At 43.7% G+C, this 6,019-nt stretch overlaps 2 non-coding genes across 2 annotated transcripts; both read right to left on the bottom strand.

Annotated features, from left to right (window-relative positions):
- Positions 1–4,261: 4,261 nt before the first annotated feature.
- On the bottom strand, positions 4,262–4,336 carry Trnat-ugu (transfer RNA threonine (anticodon UGU)). Its single transcript has one exon. It is a non-coding gene; the product is annotated as a tRNA-Thr (tRNA).
- A 363-nt stretch (positions 4,337–4,699) lies between these two features.
- Trnai-uau (transfer RNA isoleucine (anticodon UAU)) lies at positions 4,700–4,774 on the bottom strand. The gene has a single exon. It is a non-coding gene; the product is annotated as a tRNA-Ile (tRNA).
- Positions 4,775–6,019: the final 1,245 nt, after the last annotated feature.

The raw sequence follows: 6,019 nt of genomic DNA, 5'->3' as shown, positions 1-6,019 counted from the left end.
ACTCTTATACAATCGAAATATGGGATAGCATACAGTCACTGGTATCAGTAGACGTCAACACAGCGGTGCCTTCGATCATCACTTGCAGACTCAGCATTCAACATTCTGGCGGTTACATCGCTTATTAATGTACCAGCATTTCATATTTGCAATGGCTTATCTCGTGCTTATATTAATCTGTCATCTCTCACTGTTATTCACTTAAATATGTTACCTAGAGAGAAACATTCCCAAAATTTCATTAATCTACATAAATTTGTTTGTTTGGTGTTGCGATTTCTTTCGTCAGTGTATTATGCACGGAGGATACAAGCAATGAACACTGTACTACCATTTATCTGCAAATTGTACCTGTTTCCCTTTTAGGAACGACGTTTCGTTTTCAGTTCGTAAGCTTTCAATCCATGACCTTCTTTCTTTTTAGTACATTCTCTTTCACAATTCAGGACGTTGTTTCTTCCTTCTAAATTTATGGAAATCGTCTTCGGACACGTCTGATAGTTTCATCACCGAAGCCGTTTTGAAATATCACAGCTGTTTACTGCATCCCGCTACAGCGATGCCATAGTTCTTCCGTGCGATCAAAGGATGGGTCTGTGTGACAAGTCCTCTTTATGCACGAAACGAAATTTCAACAATGGTTTAGAAAGGGGAAAAAATCACCCAGCAAGTCCTATTTTTGAATCAACATATACGGAATCATGTGAAAAGGACAACTTCAGTAATAACTCATATGCTCTAAAAATAATACCGAGACGCGTTTTTGATTTCAACTTCTCAATTGGCTCTTGGCGGACTTGAAAGCAGGGAGACCGAGGCAGATCTGGGTACGACGTTAGCCGCGCGGGATTAGCCGAGCGGTCAAAGGCGCTGCAGTCACGGATTGGCCGGCTAGTCCCGGCGAAGGTTCGAGTCCTCCCTCGGGCATGGGTGTGTGTGTTTGTCCTTAGGATAATTTAGGTTAAGTAGTGTGTAAGCTTAGGGACTGATGACCTTAGCAGTTAAATCCCATAAGAGTTCACACGCATTTGAACATTTGGGTACGACGTTATTTGCCGAGTTTGCTGTGCAGCGCCGGCAGTGGCGCGTCCAGAATCCCTTACTCAGTGGAGGCGTGCGGGCCATGCCTTATGTATGCGAGGAAGCCTACCTCGACTGGGCTTGGATTACCCGCCCCTTCGCAGTGGAGTTTTTACCCGTCTTCCGCCGAGGCCTCTGCTGTCAACTGTGCCTTCCTAGCGCCGTGTCCGTTACGACTGCTGCACGGTTCTGTCCCCACCTGGGTGCCTGAGCGTCTCCACAACCTCTTTGATTGTTTGGTGTTTTATGTCCTGCTGGGTCCGTTTGTAGTTAGTAGTCATACAGTCGCACAGTGATGGATTGGTTCTTGGCTAAACGGACCGCCAACGCCTGCTCAGCTCTCTCCCGTAGAGCAATTGGTTTGCCTGTTAGAGATTTTAACACTTAAGTAAATTGTAGGCGCCCTGTTTCAAGGTTGGTGGCGTGAGTGTTTGATTTTAAGGACTATCAGGCTGCTATAAGTGGAATCTTGTCTTAGAACTGTGTTGGATTAAGGAGAAAGGTTTCCTCTACGTTGTGGCAGCCTCCAACCTGTACTTAGCAGCATAACATGTGTTTTAAGGTGTCACAGCCACCTAGCAGAACTGCCAGTAGTTGATTCTGTTTAATGCTCCAAAGGTTTTAACATCTGCTACGTTTCTGGTTGAAATGTTCCAGCAGCTAGAATGAGATTTTCACTCTGCAGCGGAGTGTGCGCTGATATGAAACTTCCTGGCAGAATAAAACTGTGTGCCCGACCGAGACTCGAACTCGGGACCTTTGCCTTTCGCGGGCAAGTGCTCTACCATCTGAGCTACCGAAGCACGATTCACGCCCGGTACTCACAGCTTGTTCTGCAAGGTTCGCAGGAGAGCTTCTGTAAAGTTTGGAAGGTAGGAGACGAGATAATGGCAGAAGTAAAGCTGTGAATACCGGGCGTGAGTCGCGCTTCGGTAGCTCAGATGGTAGAGCACTTGCCCGCGAAAGGCAAAGGTCCCGAGTTCGAGTCTCGGTCGGGCACACAGTTTTAATCTGCTTGGAAGTTTCATATCAGCGCACACTCCGCTGCAGAGTGAAAATCTCATTCTGGAAACATTCCCCAGGCTGTGGCTAAGCCATGTCTCCGCTATATCCTTTCTTTCAGGAGTGCTAGTTCTGCAAGGTTCGCAGGAGAGCTTCTGTAAAGTTTGGAAGGTAGGAGACGAGATACTGGCAGAAGTAAAGCTGTGAGTACCGGGCGTGAGTCGTGCTTCGGTAGCTCATATGGTAGAGCACTTGCCCGCGAAAGGCAAAGGTCCCGAGTTCGAGTCTCGGTCGGGCACACAGTTTTAATCTGCCAGGAAGTTTCGTTCCAGCAGCTGTTTCCTGAAGATAATCAAAGTGCCTAAAATTTGTCCAGACTGTCTGGTTAGCCTAGAATCGTTCATACAGCGACACATAACGTGCTTGGTGGCTCGTGGAGGTTATATTGGAAAGGCTACTTTAAATTTTGTCAAGGTGGTTTTAATATTTTCTATTTTTTTTAATTTTACTGCGCTCGCATTGGTATTGCCCTAAGTTTTGTATCATTGGGGGGGGGGGGATAGATTTGTGATTGTGTCCTTATAGATTGTGATGATTATTTTCCGAGGACTACTTTCACGTTGGTCAAGGTGGTTTTTAATACTTTCTACGGTTAATGCTTTAATAAGTTTGAAATTTTCTCACTCCTGCATTCTGTTTGCCTTGAGTGTGGTATGCTTGAGGCGGGCCAAAGTTATCTTGTTGTGTCGTTGCACAGTGCTATGTGTGTTGTAGTCCCATCACTACTTTGCTTGTCTCGCACGGGCCGTGGACTAGTGCTCGGAGTATACTTCTGAGTCTACTGTGTCGCCAGTGGGCTTGCGCTACAATCCGGCGTCAGTCTGACCAATTGCAAATTACTTATGTTTGACATACTTCCTTCTTGTGACTGAAAAATCTTGAAACATGCATATAGATTAAAGTAGAGCTCGAGTAAAATTGTATTCCTTAAAGTTTGTTGGCGCTAAACAAAAGAGCCTTCTATGCCTGGTGCACTTTAAGGTTTATATTGTTCTAAAGAAAAGAGTTATTTATGCTTGGACCCTGTAACATGTTAGTAAAAATTTTGTAAGGCTGATAAATAATAAATGATGTTCAATAAATTTCCCAGCCCTTCTCCTAGGTCCTGGCTGTTGGTGTCCTTTATCTTGGTATACGTTCTTCTTTTACGGTATCACTCCCTTGTTATGATGTGGATTAAAAGGTTGTTGTCTTTTTTGGGGGAAGTGTTTGGTTCTTTGGGCCCACTGTTAAGCAAATTTTAAAAGGGTTGTTGGCTTGTGCCTTTTATCTTAACCTGTAGTCGTATGGTTTAAATTTGAGTCTTGTAATTAATACGTGCTTTGTATTTCTTGCATTTCTATTGGCCTTTTATCTTAAGATGCCTGTGCTTTTGAAGATTATTTTACTTTTCTAGAAGCGGGAGTTCCCAGTTCTAACCGGGTTGTCCATGTTGTTAGGCGCTCCGAAACTTTCCTGTTATGTAGGACTGGTATCTTTAATCTGGGGCATTTCCTGATTTGTAACATTTACCTCACATTTTGTTGTTGTTATTGAAATGGTCTGTTTGTTGTAAATTTTATGATGGATTAGTTTCATTACGTCAATTCATATTTCAAATGACTGCAAAATTTCTGTTTAACGTCCGAAATATTAAAAGGTACAAAATTTATGTTGAACTTACAAAATTTCTGAAAGCTTAGAAGATTTCTGTTCAACTTGTGAAATTTCAAGAGGCTGCAAAAGTTATATTTAACTTCACTTTATTTTATTTTATCCGTTTTTTTTAAAGAGAAGAAAAGAAGGGGCCAATGGCAGCTAGTTATTTGTTTGGGTTTTAAAACTGCTTCTTTAATTGGTTAAAATAAAATTTCAGATTTTGCTTAATCGTTTTCTTAAATGAGTCAACTGTAAGGTAATAAGAAAATTGTTATGATAATAATAAATGCTTATATGTATAATGATTATCAGTAACGTTCAATCCCTTAAAGCCCCGTCCTTCTTTCCAAATCAACCAAAACGCAAGTAGCGCGTTACAAGTACAGTGAATGCGTTTTACAGACATGAAATGATAATTAAATGGACACCCTAGCTGCAAACAGGCGTTGACGTACTTCATTGGGGACATGTTGAAAATGTGTGCCTCGACCGGGACTCGAACCCGGGATCTCCTGCTTACATGGCAGACGCTCTATCCATCTGAGCCACCGCGGGCACAGAGGATAGTGCGTCTGCAGAGACTTATCCCTTGCACGCTCCCCGCGAGATCCACATTCCCAACATGTCCACACCACTACATTCGTATTGTGCCTAATAGATGTTTGCCCATCATACTCATTACTCGTGGCAGATTAATCTACCAAGTCCCGTACGAGTTCGGGCATAGCGTGTGCGTTCGCACAAGAAGGTCAATGGCCGGGAAGCCATATTTTAACTATATATGACTGTAGTATCCGTTCCCGAAAGAACAGTTACAGTGGATGACCATGCAGCTTTGCTAGAAATGAAATGATAATTAAATGTACACCCTAGCTGCAAACAGGATTGATGTACTTCATTGGGGACAGATGAAAATGTGTGCCCCGACCGGGACTCGAACCCGGGATCTCCTGCTTATATGGCAGACGCTCTATCCATCTGAGCCACCGCGGGCACAGAGGATAGTGCGTCTGCAGGGACTTATCCCTTGCACGCTCCCCGTGAGATCCACATTCCCAACATGTACACAGCACTACAATCGTAGTGCGCCTAATAGAAGTACATCAACGCCTGTTTGGAGCTAAGGTGTCCATTTCATTATCATTTCATTTCTAGCAAAGCTGCATGGTCATCCACGGTAACCGTTCTTTCGGGAACAGATACTACCGTCATATATAGTTTTACAGACATCATACATCAGCCAGATCGATGTTCCCGGCATGAAAGGCATCTATAAACCAGTGCTCCCAACAGAATCTGTGCTATAGTGAAAATATCTACTCAACTTTACGCCTTGTTTGGGAGCAAACGTGTTACATTCATTCACAGCACTTGTTTTTGACGAGAATAATACGCGCTTAACACTTCGCCCTCAAGCTGCCACTCAGCACAGCTCACTCCTGTTACATTATTAATCTGTAAATGACCCACCTGACACCACTGGTCCCTCATATGAACATACTCAGGAAATATATCTGCATAGCCTCCGATGCTCTTTTGACTGAAGTCTTGGTTCACCCTGAAGATTTTATAGAAGTGACAGATTTGTAAAGAGTACCGTCGCCGCCAGAAACTAATTAAAACGACTGTAAAATTTACGTTGTCCCATGTACGACAAAAACATTGTCACTGGTCTAGTGCGGGAATCAGTACCCCCGTAGGCAGGCTCCGATCACCGCATAACGCTGCGTTTCGTTGCCCACAGCAAGTGGCATTTCGGTTTCAGCCGGGATAATAGATAATATAAGTTCAGAGCAGCCTTGGAAAGAATTCGCAGATAATCTTTGCCTATTTAGTAGTTCAGAATGATGTGTCAATAGCATCGGCTCGCAGTGCTATTTACAGACTCAAACTGGAACAATTCAAAGCGATGCCAGGGCATCGACTGACCAATTCTAATACCGTTTCTCGATATCAATACTGCAGCCGGCAGTTGCAGTGCGTGCATGACCGTGAGGTTCATCTTGAAACAGTCTTTTCTTCTCACGAATAATCGCTGAGTATATCAGGGTATGTAAATTCGCAGAAGAAAAAAGAGAACTTTGGATGGACAGACGTAAATCTGAACCACTCGATTGTCCCGAGTATGGCTTCAGTCCCTTAACCACAGCACACCCTCGCCCGGTAATTCTTCTTGGCGAGACACCTGAGATTTGCCGTTTACGTCATCACTGTCCCTACGGAAGCACTGAGATGATGA

This window comes from Schistocerca serialis, chromosome 1, assembly GCF_023864345.2.
Source record: "Schistocerca serialis cubense isolate TAMUIC-IGC-003099 chromosome 1, iqSchSeri2.2, whole genome shotgun sequence".
NCBI classification, from domain to species: Eukaryota; Metazoa; Arthropoda; class Insecta; order Orthoptera; family Acrididae; genus Schistocerca; species Schistocerca serialis.
This window is presented reverse-complemented; position numbering and strand designations above follow the sequence as displayed.